Consider the following 19,477-nt stretch of genomic DNA (forward strand, 5'->3'; position numbering starts at 1 on the left):
TTCTGCCTGAGTTGTCCCAGCAGATCCTTGCTCATTCATGGAGGCTTCCTGCCTCCTTTTCCTGCTTTCCTACATGTGGGGACACACTGATCTTGGGCTTGGATGAAGTGGCACTTGAAGATTGACCAGCTCTCTTGGGCACTTATACTTTCTAGGATCTTAACCCATGAGATCCTTCCAAGCAGGTCTTTGAAGAGGCCAAAGTCAGCTTGCCTGAAATCCAGGGTCACGGTCCTGCTTTGTGTCCTACTTCTTCCACACAGGATCTTGAACTCTACCATCTCATGGTCACTGGAGCCAAGGTTGCCTTCAACCTTCACATCCCCAACCAGACCCTCCTTATTTGTCAGTACCAGGTCCAACAGCACACCCCTCCTCATTGGTTCCTCAATCATCTGCAGCAGGACGTTGTCATCAACAATCTGTAGGAACCTCCTGGACTGTGTGTGCTTGGATGTGTGGCTTTGCCAGCAAATATCAGAGTGGCTGAAGACCCCCATGAGGACCAGGGACTAAGACTGTGAGGCAGCTCTCAGTTGTTCATAGAAGTCCTTATCCACTTCTTCCTCCTGATCAGGTGTCTTGTAGCAAACTCCTACAACAGTATCATCTACTTTACCCTGTCCCTTAATTTTCACCCACAAGCACTTAACCCGCCCCTCATCCCCACCCAGGGAGAGCTCAATGCACATTAATAAAGATAAAGAAACAGAAATGGACAAGCTGTTTGAATCTCAGTGGGAAAGGGGCAGGAGCTGTGTTCAGGAAGTCAGACGTACCATTTGTGCAGCTTAAGATGAGAGACAGTAGAAATCTTCTAGACAAAACAAAGGAAAAGCAGATGCGGATTTTAGCTGTCATGCAGCATAATAAAAATGGGATGAGATTCATTGGACAAGGACCTTAACAGCTGTAGCATGACAAAGTTGCTTTCTTTATGACAGTCCCCTAGCTGCCAGAGAATGAATAGGAAGATGAAAAAGTCATACTTTCACACAATGGAACACCCTCTTCTGGATAATAACCTTTGAACAAATAAATCGATTCTGTAGCTTGGTTAGTTGAACACTAAAACGACAAAATTTACCTTTAAAAATAAAACTCATATTATCTACATACAGTTTGAGACTCTATTTGCCAACTAGCAAAGTGAATTCCTCATATTACCTTCAATTTCATATATACTTGAGATAAACTATAGCTTATTAACAGTATGGGCTATGTGCACAAAAATGAAAACATTAAAGTAATGAAAAATAAAAAACAAGATGTAAGACATGATGTTACTCCATTTTCCATTAGAAATATTTATTCAAAATGAAACTACCTTAACCACTTTATTTGAATAATCTACTTTTCATGAAAATATTTCCATGTTTTGTTAAGGTGTCAAATTCATTGGTAGTATACTCTTTTCATATCACAAAACCACAGATTTGGGCCTCATGGACAATGAAAGCATTGCCTAGGACTATATGTTTGAGCATGAATGATATAATGATAATTGCTATTTATTAAACTAATCAGAAAATAGTTTGTTAAATTTTTCAGCCTCTGAATAAGAGCAATATAACATTATTAACAAGGACTTCAAGCAGTTTTCAACTACTAACTTTCAAAAGAAATCCAAGAAGTCAATGTAATTTAGGCAAAACTAATGAGCTGCGTGCAGTTTTGCACCAAAAACTACACAGAACTATGCTGATTAATTGGAAACTTTATACCCCCCCCAAGTTTTTCTGAAACGAAAGCCAGCATTCACAATTACGGTTTTGTCATTTCTTTTAAATCTCTGTTTATCTCCTCCTTTCATTTTTAAAGAAAGTTAGTCTGAAGTTAATGAGCTGAGCCATATCTGAACATAGCAGTGTCAAGATACAGTTGTGATGAGATTAAAAAACCCAAAGCCTCAATTGCAACATTTTCAGCCTTTATCGTAGTCCTGCCTTTTCCCCTTCCTAAGCTGCTGGACCAGCACAAATTGAGGAAAACTCGCCACTGGGCTGACTGCCCAACAGCCCTCTGAGGCTGCAGTACCATAGCAATGACCTGGCCCTGCCTTGTTTTGGCCCAGCTTCACTTACACCTGGACTCCTCACAGGCTTTTAGCGTTACTCACATTTTGCTGTTCTCCCTGAGGATTCTCTGCACTCACAGCAGGCAAAATCTTTAATTACCTGATTAAGGTGACTTCCAACTGTTTTGCATTGGCAGAACTGAGGTGAAGACAGGGAAAGGGGGCTAGCTGTGGAACATGGACCTGTATGTGTACTAAAAACAAAGACTCATAACAGAAAAGTCTGAAAAAATTAGAAAAATATTATTCTCTGACTCTTTTGGAGGGGAAGAAGTACAATTACCTAACAAGCATTAGAAACTGCTGGTAATTGGGTATTTTCAAGATAAAGTAACAGAGCCTCTCAGAAAGGGTTAATATTCAACACGTTTGCATTACATTTGTTCATTCCTGTAAATGAAATAATCATTGTGTTCTGCTGTACTGTCATTAAGAAAAAAATCCATTGCTTGCCTTGCCATCGATATGACACATTACCAGTTTTCCACTACAAAACCCCACAGTTGGATCACTTTTCCAATATGAAACACAAAAGGTTACAGACCAACACTGTAAGTTTTCTCAAACAGCTTTTTACAAAAAAATACAAATAATTTCACTGTGACATAACATTTCTTTAATCAGGTGGTAGCCATTTGTAAAGACCTTGTGCTTGTTAACACTTCAAATATATACAACCACATAAGATTTATACATGCTTTCCTTAAAACTCTTCTATGACTTAAATGTAGAAAAGAATGACAAAGGAGATAACAAGAGAAACAAAAGTGTAGACTATAAAGTTGTAACAGTAGGTTGTACATATATTCCTGTCAATTCATACTAAATGGTGAAACTGTCAAAGGGGAAGACTTACTATCAAAGGTCACATTTTATTTCTGTTCTTAGGGTTTTTTCCTCATGCTTTCAATAAACTGCTCAGATTTAGCAAAAGAAAAAAGTGGTAGTGTTAATGTATCAGCCATATGTTACACTGTTAAAGAGGTTAGCACAGCTTTCACAGATTCTTGAGTTCAGCTACAGCTTGCTTGCATCTGGTCTTTGTCTAGATTTATTAATAGCATGGCAAGAAATCTGAATTATGCAGCAGTGTCCCAGAGATCATGCAGCATATGTACACTGCAAACTAAAGTACAATATTTGGTTTAAACATTTTAATGGGCTTCTTTAAAATAAAACTGGACAACACACCAGAAAATACATTTGCAAACAATCCAGCTTTGAAAGGCTGATGAATTAGATGATCTAACCAGTATTTTCCAGTTCTATTTTCCACAATCCATTTCATATTCTGTTATCTCATTGTTCCAGTTCAGTATCCAGGCACTACTTGGAGATTATCTTTTGGACTCAATAGGCAAAAGGTTTGATATTCTGCCTCCCTCTCTGTGGTTCAAAAAGCCAGATGGGAAATGCAGAGCATCCCCCTCTTTGCCCTTCCCACCACTGCACCTACATGGCTCAGGCAAAACTGAGTTGCAGGCTCTACAGAAGCACTCCTCTGTCCATGCACAACCTAGCCCACACACAGGTGGCTGCTTAGTGAGACAGAAAGATTTTCAACTCCTTCCCCCTTTCCAGAGTTTAAGGGATGAGGATGGGAGATGATGTTTCTTTTCTCATCCCTTAAGACATTTTCTACAGTAACAGATGAAAGAGGATTGTCAGTACAGTCCATGATATTCAACATGGCTTCTGGGATACCTCTGCCCCAATGGCTTGATGTCGCTCACAATCCCTCCACAGACAGAGACTCCACCCCTAGGAAAGATTCTCTCCTTGTTCCTCCAAAGGTCAGCTGCCCTGTTAAGGGAAATCACAGTTCAATACATTCTTGGTGGACCCCAAAAGATACTTCTGAAACAAAAATAATGAGGTTAGCAGGTTGCACTTTAGAACCCCATGTCATATTCAAAGCCCTGTTCCACACACAGAAGGACTTAATCACTATGTCCCTGTAGTCTGCTGAAATGCAGCCTCAGGCATGTCACACATGACATCATACTTCCTACTCACGCTGGTAATCAAAAGACTGGTTGTAGATTGGGCTTAAAGCATCTAAACTATGCTTAGAAAAAGGCAAACTTAGGCTTTCTGTTGTTATATTGTAATGATTTAGACCCGGCGACCAGGAGACCAGACATACTTCACCTTCTTCAAAATGCTCAGCCTGAACCCAGAGCTGCAAGCACACAAATAAGGAGAATGGAAAGTGAGTCTGCATTTTGAAATGAGTTTGGACCAGCACTTGGCTGCCAGCAAAGATACTCTTCATTGCTCCCACAAAGATTAGCTAACAGATACTTGTATCAAAAGCTTCCTCACAGCTTTGCGTTACAGCAATTTAGCAATCTGATGCCAAATTTAAGGAGAAAATAAACCTAGTATAAGCAGCCCATTTCCAAGCTGGTAAGCAGTAGAGGTGGCTTATATGTAAAGGCTCATCTCTTTGTTTTAATCATGTTTGGTGCTTCAGCCAAGATGCCTGGAAAGTACTTAAACCACATGTAAAAGGGGAGAGGTGAGAGTTTTCAGAATCAGGAACACAGATGCTATAGCTACAGGAGCACCACCAAAACAACAGAGCCAGGCATATAATAGTTCCAGCAGGGAACTGAATTGCCTGGTGGAGAGATTTGTTATGCTTCATGAAATGGAATTTTCCTTTTAAGGAAGGATAAGGAGTGAAGTATCTTGAGAAACGGGTTCTGGTGGTTAGAAGGAAGGGTTAATGATGAGGCTACAGTAACACTGTTTAGGTTGGGATGACCATGAATCAACAGCTTCATTGTGTGAACGTGACTACTCCATATCTTTTGAGACTAGAGATTGACAAGGAGGGAATCTCCTGTCTCAGAAGGCCCAAAGGCTGGATGGTCATTGAATTAGCACAAAATCAGCAATCATCTGCAGTAACTGGGGGAAAGGTAATTACAGCAGTGGGAGGTCATGAGCACCAACTCACAGTCCACCTACCTAATTCACAACCCAGACCCAAAAGAAGAGGGCAGAGGGAGTGAACAAAGCATGTGTACTCATTTTCATGCTAAGTGAAGGACGGCTAACCAATCACTAAATAAAACAAAAATACAAATGTATTATAATACAGAATACGCTAATGTTTTGTGTATAAAGCACAGGAGGTACTGCTGGGGTGTGCTAGCTTTGGGGATTGCCACCTAGCATCCATATCAGCAATAATATACCTCTGGCTTTGGGCGCGTATGCTGGCATCTCGCACATTGGGTAAATGACTCCACTTTTGGACAACAGATAATCCCTCCAGACCTCGCATCATTATTATCAAGAGTATGCATGGGAACTGTAGCACCTTATCTCTGACATCTTTTCTGTGTCTGCATGAGAACTTTATTACTAATGGTGCCCCAGTGATTTCCACAACTATACATACAAATTCCTCATAAGAAAAAAATTAAAATTCTCTTAGGCTCTCCTAGGTCATTTGATTTGTAACAGTGCCATCATTAATCAGAAATGAAAAAAGCAACTCAGTGTCAGATATTATATTACTGGTTTTCTCCATATGCATTATACGTAGCTCTTGTATATAGGTAAAAATCAAGATTAAACAACCTGGATTTCACATTACTTGAATTCAAAATGAGAGAAAAAGACAAAATTTTTCAAAGTTTTGTGGGGATCGAGGGGGGTATGCTTTTATAGGCATAGGAAGCAGCACAGCCTTCTTTCCAGCTGTAGGGAAGGAAAGTGAACAGTGTGGGATGGAGGAGCAATGGTGCAGGGCCAAATAGCAAAGAAAATGAAGTACCAAAAAACCTGTTGAGTCGGCATACCATCTAGTTTTCTTCTGTGAAATACCTAGGACAGTTTCATGGCAAAATCCTGTGTTCATCCTGATATTCTTACTGTACATGTCATTTTCAAAGAACTTTCAGTTGGAAAACACCATGGAAATCATCGAAAGTCAGCCAAATGCTGCTCTCTGCTTTTTCCCCTCTAATTCCCAATGGTAACAGCTACATTATCTTCATTCTTGACAATTGCTTCAAACTTGATGGAATTGCAATAAGTACAACTGTAATAAATTTAAACTGTGTCGGTTGTCAGTCAAGTGACTCAGTCTGTAATTAGGATCACAGTCTGCTAGAAACAAATGGGAGTTGTTCTTTAGTTTAGATACCAGATGCACAGTATAACAGGGATGATCAACTGACAAGCCAAATTCACCAAGAGGTGAACAGTTTGTCTGATTTCACTAGAGATTCTCTGTGGTTCTGGAAAAAGTCTTCTCTGTTTTTAGAGGGACAGGTTGTATCATTTGATCTTCAAACAACAAAAGCAAACCATGTCTGCATATTTTGCTTAAAGTGCAGAGATCATTAAAATAAGCAATTTGAGGCCAAACAAAAGCAAATTTTAACATAAAAGAAAGGTGGCTTTAAAAAAAAAAAACAAAAAAAAAAACCCAAAACCTGTATTCTTCAAACTTTATCAATGACAGCAAACTAAATGAAAATGAAATCCCAGAAATACTTTTATTATAGAGTTTCAAAGTAAAACATGTACGAAAAAAGTTGATGCTTCCTCATCCTGAGAACTCACACAAAAACAAAGACACTATCTTGAAGCAAAGCTCATGTGGAAAAAGCAGCAATGACTTCTTAAGCTTACATGCCTCATTAGGAAAAGAGCAAGCTAAAAATGTTCTGAAAGAGGTGCGTTGTGACAAATTCATCTCCACAACTGGAGAACTCTTCTCTACTTCTTTGTTCTATAACTAGGAGAAAGATGGGTCCCTATTTAAAGCGTCATAATCTCCTAAAAGAGGAAAAAGCTTGACATCCTAGAAATCTCAGAAAAATCAGGCCTAGGATTCTTCCAGTGTGAAGGTTTCAATGCACAGGCAATGGGCACTATATCCAGAGCCACTATCAGCAAAAAGAGAGCAGTTACAGAAGAGGATATGTGTATGCAGCATTTGTCATTAAAATGTTATTGTGTCTGTCTGACAAGTGATAAGGTATGACACCACAGAAACTGTAAATGAGCTCTAAAATATTGATATCGGTAATAGTACTCACTTAAGTTCCCAATAAAAAAGGGCAAAGATCTAAATAAAATATATGCGTAATTAATTCCACTTCCAATGACAGTAAAATTCCTTATGCATATAGTTAATGAAAGTTGTTCTAAGACTATCCTAGAAAAACAGTGACTAGCCACAAATGTCACAAGTGTATTGAATCATATTCTGTCAGATCCCTTAACCTCTTGGTCTTATGTATACTGAGTATGTCTCTAATACATTCGTTTTATCTGTGAATGCTCATTGACTTGGTTACTTAAATGAAAAAGCATTTGCTTTGAGTCAGAAAAAAATCTCCAGTTAAAATTCTGAAAGCCTTTCCAAGCAGATGGCATGAACTTACCCAGGAATCTGAATCTTTGACCCAGAATTACTGCCAGGTGATCATGATTTTATATAGTGTCATTTCCAAGGAGTCATCCCTGTAGAGTAAGAAAATGTCCAAGTCTGAAGAAATGCTCTCAGAAGATCAGGAAGAAAATAACCGACTACTTACAAATATTAAATAAACCTAATAAACTTCTCAAAAAAATAATAGTAGCCATGGATAGATTTTCAGGAATTCCCTCACTCAGACACTGAACATTTAACTAGCATAATTTAATTTTGGCATTCTCCATCTCAGCATGGGAACAGGCTTACAGCCCCAATTCCAAGAAACCATTAAATCTACAGAATTCAGGAATGCACTTTAAATTATATAACCCCATTAATATTATTGGAAAACAGCCTTTAAATACCACTGATCCACTCTCCAGCAACAAGAAAAAAAACAGGACTGAGATGAGAGCATCGTGTAGGAGCGATGTATTTTTTCCCTCATCCCAAACTGTTAAAGAATGACCAATTTTTTGTAGTTGACTTTTTTCTCCCACTCTCTTCTTTCCTAAGAGACAACCTGCTCTGTTGTACAGCTTTCCAATGGCAATTTCCAGGATGACTTCCCACAGTTATTCCCAGATCTTGTTTCAATGGCAAACCAATTCACATAGAATAGGGTACTTCTGCACAGCATATTAATAGCAATTGTTAACCAGTTTTCTCTGTTCTGGTTCCCTCTGATGTTTAACAACATCCTGTCTTTCCCAAGACTTATATACGTAAGGAACAGCAACAATCCTTTTATATTATCCTAGACTCAGAGTACTTTTGGCATGCTAGCTCCTTGCCTCTAACAAAACATAAAACTTTCTTACACCTATTTTAAGGGCCCTGACTGAGATAGCAAATGAGATCTCTCTTGTTCCAAAATTCAGAAAGCAGTGCCTAAGTCCCCTAGAGAAGGCTTAGCTGCTAACAAAGCTGAGATTGACATCATATGCCTCTGCTGGGAGACTATCTTTCAGCACTATTGTCAGACTCTCAGTTGATGAATCGCTTTCAGTCTTACTTAAAAGAGCAACCCAACCCCATCACTACTTTGTAGTTTAAATACTTCTGCAGCCAGCAAAGTAATTGCTCATGTCTATCCCCCTCTTTTACTAAGCTGGTATTTTGCTTTTCATATTTTTGACTTCTTGAAATACTCTCTCTGGTAAGCTGTAGCAACAGGGAGATGGGCAGAGGCTCTAGATGTTCTGAACCACTGTCTCTCTTAGTCACAGTATTATGCCTTTTCTCTTTTGATATTGCTCCTTGACTTCAGTTGTTTCCTCTTTGTTCCAAGTTTGGGCAGAATCTAGTATGTGTATATATAGCACATTATACTCATATAGCAACATTTTCCTCTCTGGCTCTTTTCCATACGTATCTTCGTGAAAGCTAGCTTTTCTAGCAGCATTTTTCAGAGGCAAGCAGCACCACTGTTACTTCAGTGCCTCAATGTTTCATCCATACTGGAGCTGATTATACTGCAAACATCTTTGTGATGTCTCCCTTTACAGGTGATACAAAAGTAGGGCACCAAGCACATAGAAGACAAGATATTTAAGAAAGAATTAGATGCCAAAATCACCTAAAATGTCAATACATGCTGCTCCTTTGAAGAACCTACTTTAATAAATTTACACTAACAATGGACAGAGTAAGAGGGGGAATTAATCCATGAGCCTCATTTCTCTTAGTGATACGATTCTTTCATTGCCCCGATTACTTAGAGAGTAATATAAATCCATGAAATATACAAAACCTTCAGTCATGTTAGAAGACAATGACTTTCAGAGAAAGTTATGCATTCAACCACATTTCTATACCTAACTGAGGTGTTTTCTTCTCATGAGACCTCAGTGACAAAAAAGGTCTCTGAACCACAAACTTCCTGCACCCTGCCCTTTTAGCTAAAACACACTGGAAAAGTATGGTAAGTAGTACACTGGTGTGATTGAATACAAGCAAATGAACTGCCAAAAGCTCTAGCATATCAGGAGACAGTTTCAAATGACTTCTACTGAGAGTTAACAACTGTGTCACAAACACTGCATTTATCTCCAACTCTTACTCCTTACTGAATAGATTTATCTGGGGTGTTTGGTAGAGCAAATATAGGATACCTGAAAACATTTATTTCTAAGCACTAAATTGCATGCATACCTGAGAAGCATAATTGTAAGTCTTTTTTGTCATGAGCTCAATGGTATCAATTTAATGTTTTCTGCCACTCCAAGAGTTTCAGCCCTCTCTTGTGTTTAACTATTTCTTTTCCTGCATTTCTAAATATGTATGCTTGACATACATTTTAACGTCAAGTAGGTAGAAAGGAACCTATTCATTTAACAGTTACCTAAACAAAACCCGCTTACAACTTTGCAGAATGAAGCTATTGTAATTTTGTTTAATGTAATGGTTGGTTTTAAGCACTGCAAAAAAAAAGTTTTTAAAAAGGCAGATGGCAAACAGCATCAATTGACAAAGTTTACTTCTAAAAATGAGTTTATCCAGTTTACTGTTCTTGGATTTGCAATGCAAAGCTACTTAGAAAGGAAGACATAAGTACTATCACTGTTTTTCTAAACAAAAGAAACATAAAACACAAAAAAAAACCCCACTCAACCCAAGTAAAATTACAAGACCTAATGAGGTCACTTTACAGCAAACTCTGAAGACATGCAAAGATGAAAAAGGAGCCTAGATCAAAATAAATTAGCATAATACTTGAAGACAGTCAGATAAACTATTGCGTTTAGTCTCTTTCTTTGCTCAAAACTGGCAAATACCTCAAGTAAATAGCCAGACACATCAATTGTTCCCTAATAGAGTCTATCCAGATCACATTCAAATATCAGGCCCCTTCTAAATTTAGGCCTTATTCTGAGTAGTCAGATCTCTTTCTTTCCTGTAGAAAAGTCAATAAAGATAAGTTACTCCTTTTGTAGCAAATGTTAATGAGTAACATTCTTTTAACATCAGAAAGAATACTTATGTTCTGAAATATCCCTATGTTTTCCACCACCATACACATTTTTCACATTTTAAACATCTGCAATAATATTTTTTCCACGTCGGTGTAGCCTGTTAGCTCTCCACTTCAGCTACGCAGAACCTAGAGAAGAAAAGCAAGATGTCAGGGCACTCGTCTGACAGGATGTCTGAACCTGGGAGTAGAGTGAGACAAGGTTAAATTAAGCAGGTTTGCCTGAGGCAAATTAACTCATGCTTATGTTCTTCTCTCCATATTACTACAGATATATAAATCCCACTGGTGAAGTACACAATGTTTAACAGAGAGCTCAGAAGACCTTTTTTGGTTTGATTTTGATACACTTGGACAGTTTGTATAAAGGTTGCTCTTGTCCAATTGGTTTATTTTTTCTGCTTCAAAAGTCTTCTTTGAAAGCATTATTCTAGTTCTACAGCAATTTACGAGCTTTGGAATCACAAAAGGCAATACAAATTCTTTGAAATATTCAAGCCTTACAGGTATCACATTTGCATATCTGTAAACAACCAATTACCCACCTTTCTTCTGTTAAACACTCCACTGAGACCAGTAGAGTTATTCCCAACTTGCATCAGTATAACTTTAAAGATAAAATATAGTGAAAGTCCTCCTTTTCAGGAAAAAGCCCTTTTCCCAAGATTTCAACTCTAAGTATTTATACAAAATCTTCCCAATTCAGTAGAAAGCTATGCTGGCAAACTCTTGAGTCACGAATGGTGAAGAGAAGAAAACAATTCAGTCAAGGATATTAGACATTTACTTGTATTAAACTATTTTGCTGGTGGGAATTTCAGAAGCCTGATGTCAATTTACCTTACATGTTTATGTTACTATTTTGTCTCTGGGATAGTTTATTATTGAGGATAAATGTTTGTAGGACAGAGCTTTTTCCAAAGTAACAAATTACAGTTCTTTGGAGTGTTTACACAGGAAGGTCAAGACCGAACCCTCTGTTTAGAAAAAGAGACATACTAATGATGACTGTGTTCCTGAAGTACCTACATTTTTGGCAGTCCATTCATATCTTGGGAGGTAATCCCCAGTAAACATCACATTCAGTAATTCCTGTACCTCCTCCATTCAAGACACTGAAAAATATACTGTTGAACAACAACAACAAAAAACACCAACCAAGAATAGACATGCCAATAACATCAGCCTAAAGCTACATTTCAGAAGAAAAACCCACAAACACTTGTCCTCAACCTGTCCTATGACTTGGGTCATGGAGTCCAGTCTAGACAATCTCACATGACTCAAAGCTAAGCACACACAGCCTATCCTAAAACCAATAGTTATGACAGAAGAATATCTCTGACAACTATAAATCTTATCATTTCTCATTTATAAACAAAACTACTGGTCTTATTATTAAAAAAATATTTTTAGCTTCAACACTAAGAATTCATGTTCGCCTTCAGTCCTTGCTTACCACGGCAAGCAAATCAAGCCCTCTAGTCATCAAAAACTGACATTGCATTTCTCCTAATACACCTCTTGCCTTTTGCTGTAGCATGTCTTTTAATTCACAGACACAGGTGACTAGAATTGTATGTTGTACTACACTGTGCAGTCTTGCATGTCAGGACTGATGTATTTGGGGGATTAAAATTACTCCATATTTCTACTGGAAATACATTGCTTCATAAACTAGGATGTTGTTTATGCGATGAAGTATGGAAAGAATAAATTACTTAAATCTTTCAGACATCATCTCTACATCTGTGATATGAGTCCCTAATCACACAAGGCTTCCTATGTGGTATTTTAGTCTTCCCAAACATTATAAGTCCCTCCAAGCTTAAAAAAAAAAAAAAAAAAAAATCCTCAAAAGGGATTTCAGGAAAAGTTCTAACAATTAATTTACCTCTACTCTTGCACTTCCTTTCCCAAAGTCCAACTTTTGCCAGTTTATTATCTATCATTCCAAGTACACAAGAACTAGAATGCTGTCTACAAAACACATTGTCTCATGAAAACCAGATTTAAAAAATCGATTTTCCAAAAATACTCACAAGATTCCAGAAAGGCTTCCTTTCTGCTCAAAATCAACTTTTGAAAGGGAGGGAAAGACTACAGTAGTGTCTACTGTTAAGAGCAGAGTAATGATTGAAAAACTATTTTTACTTTCTTTAGGGCAGATGCAGAAGTTGTAACTGATGAGGTACATGAACCTTTACAAATTTGTGAGATTTATGAAAGATACTGGGAATCAATCTGAGGCTTCATTTACCTGAGATTTTCTTCACCATTCTGGGTGAAAGATGTCAAGTCCTCATCTCTTTGGGCTCTGTATTTTGTCCCCATATCCATTATGAGAGCAACTTCTTAGTCTTTGCTAGCTTCTATTCTCTCATTAAGCTACAATAACTTTCTAATTATGAACTGAGACAATATTTCTATGTATGCATTTTTCATCACACTAGCCAATCTCTATTCCATCATCTCTTCATATTTATTCTATTTATTCTCTTGATATCACTATACTTACACGGCTAAACAATACTTTGCAACTGATTCCATTTCTCTTCTCAGGATCTGAAACAGCCTAGCATCTGGTGGTTCTTTCCCAGGGAAATGGTCACAGGATCTGAAGAACTTTCTGGGTCTTCTAATGCAGCAGACATTAGTTTTATACCATCTCATTAATAAATCTACCCAGTACCAAAGATTTTAGATAAGTACTTGTTATTAATGTGTGTGTCCCTAAGTTCTTCAGTCAGCTGAGAAGGCTTTAATAAGGGAAGTCTTTCTTTCACTTAAATTAATGACTCATGTTTCAGTGAATTCTTACACTCAAATCAAACTGAATCACCTACAAATGACTGAGATCTAAGTTATCTTCCACGATCAGCTCTTTCATGTCATTCTCTCTACTTAAAAGAATCACTGTAACTTTGAACTCAGTGACTACCTATTGAAAGTATTTTAAAACTTTTGCTTTGAAATTAGTGGTGTTATGTTTTTTAAAGATGCAGAAGTCTGGGAGACAGCAATGTCTCTTGATTAAATGCCCCTATCAAACACTTTTTTTTCTCCACAAAATTCTTTCACTAGTACTTAGTAGGCATCCAAAGGTCAGGCTGGAAACGCTGATGCTCCAAAGCCAGAGTACATTTGATTTCATACATACAAGAGCAGAAACTGGAAAGCTATTATGAAATGTATGCTTTTCATGTTTAAATGCTGCAGTATGTTTCTCAAAATATTTAAACAAGTAGAGAAATCAATCTCTCAAGTGGAAAGTTAATAAACATTCACATATGCATTTTGCTCATCTCTGGTGGTAGTTTAGTAATTCCCTTATTTATGCAGTGGGACAAAGACCAGGAAAGATCATCAGTGAAAACTATTTGGCTGTCTGTTAACTTTCTTTACTCCTGGTTGTTTAACATTTATTTTTAAAGTTATAACAAATGGTTCTTTTCTGTTTGGTAGGAAAGTAGAATGACAGATTGTAGGAAGGAAAGTGTGAGCTGTATGGAAAGAAAACAAGAAATGTAGAGTGACTAACTCAACAAATCTGTTAATAGCGAGTGGAGAGTAGAAAACGAAAAAAGGCCTTTCCTGGCCCACTCCACTATCTCATAGTAGTGGAGTCCTATGTAGAATTTCATTCCTAGAAAGTATGACAACAGCAGTGACTCTTCCCACTGCAGGAGAGAAGGTGAATTTGTAACAAATTGTTACAACAAATTGTAACATTCATACAACACAAACGTCCAAGATTAATCTGGAAGGAGAAGTAAACTACCTTTCCAGTCCAAGACATGGGAGCTATGATGCTAGAAATGGAATGAAAGTCACTGGTACCAACTGTAAACTGAGCCATTTAAGGAAAATTTATTTTTAAAAAAATAAATAAATCAGTAAGCTGAGAGTTGGCCATATGGAAAGAGAGGAAGAATTTACCTGGCTGCAGTTAGGGTAGGTCACAGAGAAAGTAAAAGGATGGTTTAAGATCCTGTAGTTCTGCAGATGTAAGAAAGCCAAAATTAAGATGACTATATGGCAGTCATGACAGTGGCTCCCAAATGATATTGGAAAAGATATCTTCAAAGAAAACATTTGATCCTAATAAGTCACCACAGTGTTTTACAATCACTAAAAAGACAAAAGGAAACTGCCAAAAAAAAAAAAAATCAAATAAGTGGTCGACAAGCCTTCACCAAAGATGAGAGATGATGCAGTCACCATAATTAATGACAGACACCTTTATTCTCTCCTTTCACAATTTGGTTTCCTCATAAGCAGCTTACAGTTTGTTATCCTTTAAAATTTAATAAAGCCAGACATTAAAGAGCTTGAAGGTCAGGATAGGAAACAGTTCCTGCATTATACCCAACTATTTCTGCAATGCTACTGAGGTCACCTCATGCTAGGATCGGTGTCTATGTCACTTCCATCATTGCACATAACACTTTCTCCCTACCAAGACTACTGTAGTGAAATTAAAATGTGCTTACCTAGTAAAGGGATCACAGTACTTTCTTTCCCTGCAACTAAAATTAAATGTCTTTTTCCCCACTTGAAGTTCTTGACTCCCAGATTCCATTTATCTCTCAGTGCTTAAAAATGACTGGCGTGGTTTTTAGATTAGATACCCAGTACTATCCATGTTAAGCCAAATCCTGTCCTGATTTAAACCCTAGGAACTCTAAATGAAAAAATACACTGAGTCTCTTTAAAATGCCTCAAAGACATACCTTGCTATATGGCTAGCAGTCCTTGTCCCAGAATCTGAAGTATACTTGGAATGTCCCCAGAGTACACTATACTATCCTCTGGTTTTCTCCCATAAGCCTAGTTTCTTCAGAGAATATTTGCTCTCACCCATTGTACACCACCATCTGATACCACATTCTCTATTTTACTGTTCTGCAATTTTCGTTTGATCTGAAAGGAGAAGAGGTGAAACATTTGCTATTAAAAGATTTCACTTGGAGTAAAATTACGTTTCCCCTTGTTGCTCATATTCATATATGGTGCATTAAAATTGAGTCTCCTAAGTCTTGATTATTCGGGCATTTAATCATATGGAAAATGTGGTAATTTAATTAATGCAAGCAACATAGGTTAGATATCCCAAGGGATATAGACAGAGGAAAAATTATCTAATTCATTGAGTTTCCATTTTGCAAACATATTAATATTAGACCACAAGACCACAGAAAGAAAATAAATAAAAAAGAAGCCCAATTCTCCCAAAAAACTCCACTGCACACTTGCAAAGCAATAATCCAATGCTGAAATGATTTCACTTAGGAAGCCAAAACTTACACTGCTCTGTCTCATGTCTGGAGCAAGAAAGTGTTTGTCAGAACACAATACAATCAGTAATTACTTGCTGTACTGCAGCAAAGCCTGGATGTCTTTTATGAGACAAAGAAAGTGTAAAAAGTGGTTAGTTTAGACATCACCACTAAAGATGGCACCTGTCATAGGTTCAAGAAAGGCTTTCAGTCTTCCTTGCTGTTAAGTGCAAAACTTATGTCATGTACCTGGCACTTGACTTCAAAATGATTTATCAGCCCGGTATTGGGAGGAGGGAGATCAGGGTGGGGTGTGCAGATTCATACACACAGAGGGTTGCTGTTCTCTCTAAAGTCCACGATACACCCACTAAGGCAACCTTTTGTTTCCACATATATAGTGGAATAATAGTAGCTTTCTCTGACTGAACACTCTTTCCCTTTCCCTACTTCTCACATAACCCTTAGACCACAACCCTAAATCCAAAACCTTTATTAATAAAATTTGTCAAAAATACCCTTCAGGAAAACTTCCATCAGATATCAGAACTCTGCAAGGTCTCAGATATCTACATGAAGAAGAACTATTAGGTCTCTTGCCCTGATTTACCTTGTATAACTAAAGTGGTTAGTACATGCACTGTTGACACTACTTATGGCAGCTATGTAGCCACTTTCTCATCCATAATTCTGAACTTTTTCTTATGGGCTTGATCCTACATTTTCTCTCTCACCAAAACTTCTACAGAAATTAGCAAATGATACAAGCCTGTGCAATATAGAGGGTGAGTTCAGTAAGAGTTGCATTTTTCTACACATGATAGAAAAGACAAGTATAGGCATGCTACTCAGCTGGCCTATGTCTGCATAGTTTCAGTGACGTCCCATAGCTTATATGTGGTGTTGTAAAATACATCAACAGACCATATACAAAAATACTCAGCTTCCCACACATTTTCTATAAACATTAAGCAATAATTTATCCCTGTTTTAAATGTCTTTTCAATGCTTTGCATCCCTTCCTTTCCAGCATGTTCATATTTTCCAATCTCTTCAGTTTGTGCAGAACATTAGAAGGAAATTACAAGATAGATATCAAAGAGATTTCATACTAAGTTCTGCATTTAAAAAAAAAAAAAAAAAAGCATTACAGAATGTCCTTTACCCTGGTGCTGCTGCTCTTTTTACTCATAGTGCAATCATCAATAATTGCTTCCTCTGTTAACACAAGATTGCTCATTTCAGTTTGCTGAGAAAATATATATAAGGAGACGGACACATAGAGCACCAGGAGATTCAAAGTCCTGCAATAGCCCACACGGGAACTCAAAATGTCTGAATAGATCCAAGTAGAAAGTTAGATATGCTAAGCCAGTCTGTACACCTGAAGCTTGTCAGGCAGTTGGGTTTTAAAGGACTCCTTCAGCTTCAATTTAAACATAATAAGGAAGGTTGGAAACATTACTAAAATGCAATTGCACTTTATGCTTTTCTTTTAACAGTCTTCATATCTTTTACATGAGGATAAACAGCTAATGAACAACAAACATATACAAGCAACATCAAACTTGCTGGTACCTAGCACATCCAATACTGAAAAAAAAATCTAAAAAGAAGCATTATATCCCCACATTCCTTCTTTAGGGGGAAAAAGCATCTTTTGTTATTCATTACTCATGGCTACATAAAAAGCTAGATCAAAATAGCACTTCGCATCTAATTCTACTCAAGTGAGACTGATTTGTCTTATTCTGTCCAACTCTGTTCAAGTGAGACTCCACTTGCAGAAAAATCCCCAACTCCAGCTCCCACACATTTCCCTCTGCATTTTGCACTGGGAGAACCCAGCTAAGGCTGCAGGATAATAGGTTGCAAGCAGCCTATTCACAATGACATGTGTTTATTTTTTCAGAGAATTTATCATCCAACATTTATCACTAGACAGACGTGTTTTGCCTACCAGTAATCTCATTTTTTAATTTAACATAGTATGAATTATTTTGGCAAGTATCCAATCCATCAAGATAGCAATCATTCATCAGTTGGCCACAAGAGAGGAATTTACCTGACCTGGTGGTCAGGACTTAGAGGAACATTACATGGTATAAATGACCATGTAACACAAGCTAGCACTTATTTATGTGGAAGGACTGGTGCAGAATTTTGCCAAGTTTAACTTATATAAGTTTGAGCTATGTAAGACACCCCTCTGCTTATTTGGATTTGTTATTACTTCTGGTTTAGGATTTCTTTTCCTCTTCAGGTCTTCAGAATTTATGAAACAGAACATGTTATCCTATTTATATACTCTGTTGTATTGCAAAATTCCCAATCAATTGATCATCAGAGAGCTGTTACTCATAACTGACAACTCATACAATTGGTTCCCCATGATTTGTTTTAAAGGTATGCTAAGCTTGCTGTGTGTTCATCTGGAACAATTTTTAAGATAATAAACACAGATAAAGTCTCACTTTTTTCATCTAGAAAATAGCACGTTTTGCCCAAGACAAACTGCTACTCAAGTGTTCAGCCAGAGAGGACTACACATCATAAAAGTTTTAAGTCCTGAAAACTGCTCATGCTCAAGAGTGTTGAAGATGCAGAGAAAGAGGTAAATAATACCACAAATAGTAACACATAATTTAAAGCATCTCATTGCCCAAAATTATCAAACTCTATTAAGCTGATCTATCAACAGGTATTTTTTTAATCTGCTAAATCACAGATATCACAACTATTATATTTATAAAACCATCTGGTTTCACAATAAAGCTCTTTAAGGATGGTGTCTGTGGAAGGAAACCATCTAGCTTTTCCAAAAGGTTCTCATTTTCATTAATTGCTCACATTCCAGCAAGCCTTTTGCATGAAGCTTCAGACACAAATGAGAAGGCAACACCTAAGCAAGCAAACTCCTACAACAAAAAGACAATATAGCAACATACTATTTAACTACACTGCAAAATAATAGCACAAGATCACTTGTACAGTAATCACTGTAGAATTTGCATTCTATGGTTATATGATCCACTTTCTGTCATTCTTACCACCACTTCAGCAGTCACTTCACACACCTGTGTTACACTGAACTGCAGTTACCACACAACTGGGTAGGGAAAATCATTTCAGAGCCTAGCCTACAATGTTTTACAGGCCAAGTTCAAAATATTTCAAGTGGAGGCAGGTAATAAAAGTTGAAAATTTTCAAGGGGAAACAAAAATGTATTTTCTTAGCATCTGAGAATTTTTCATTCTTCGGTATTGGCAGAATCAAAACTGACAGCAGTATGGCCCTCTTTTTCCAGATGACAAAAGAAAAAAAGAAAAAAAAAGAGAAAATAAATAAGAAAGGGAAAGGTAATGTGGCATAACGCAGGGGCAGAGACTAATAAAGGGGTTAAGCAAACATCAAAGTTATGATGCAGCAATCAATCAGAAAACACTTCAGAAATGCAGAATGTTTTTGAAAGAATTGCATTGTCATTGGAATATATCAAGTGTACAATAAAAACATTTCCAAAGAAAAATTATCACACGTTGTGTCACAAAAATATCAATGACAAAAAGCAACCAATAGTCAGAAGTTCCCTCCCTCCTCCTCTCTTGAATACACACACATATGGAACACACACAGTGTCTTTAAAGCTCTGATTCCCTTCCTTTCTGGAAGGTCTTATTTGTCAAGAAGTCCTCTTTCTTCC

This window comes from Colius striatus, chromosome 3 (assembly GCF_028858725.1).
Source record: "Colius striatus isolate bColStr4 chromosome 3, bColStr4.1.hap1, whole genome shotgun sequence".
NCBI classification, from domain to species: Eukaryota; Metazoa; Chordata; class Aves; order Coliiformes; family Coliidae; genus Colius; species Colius striatus.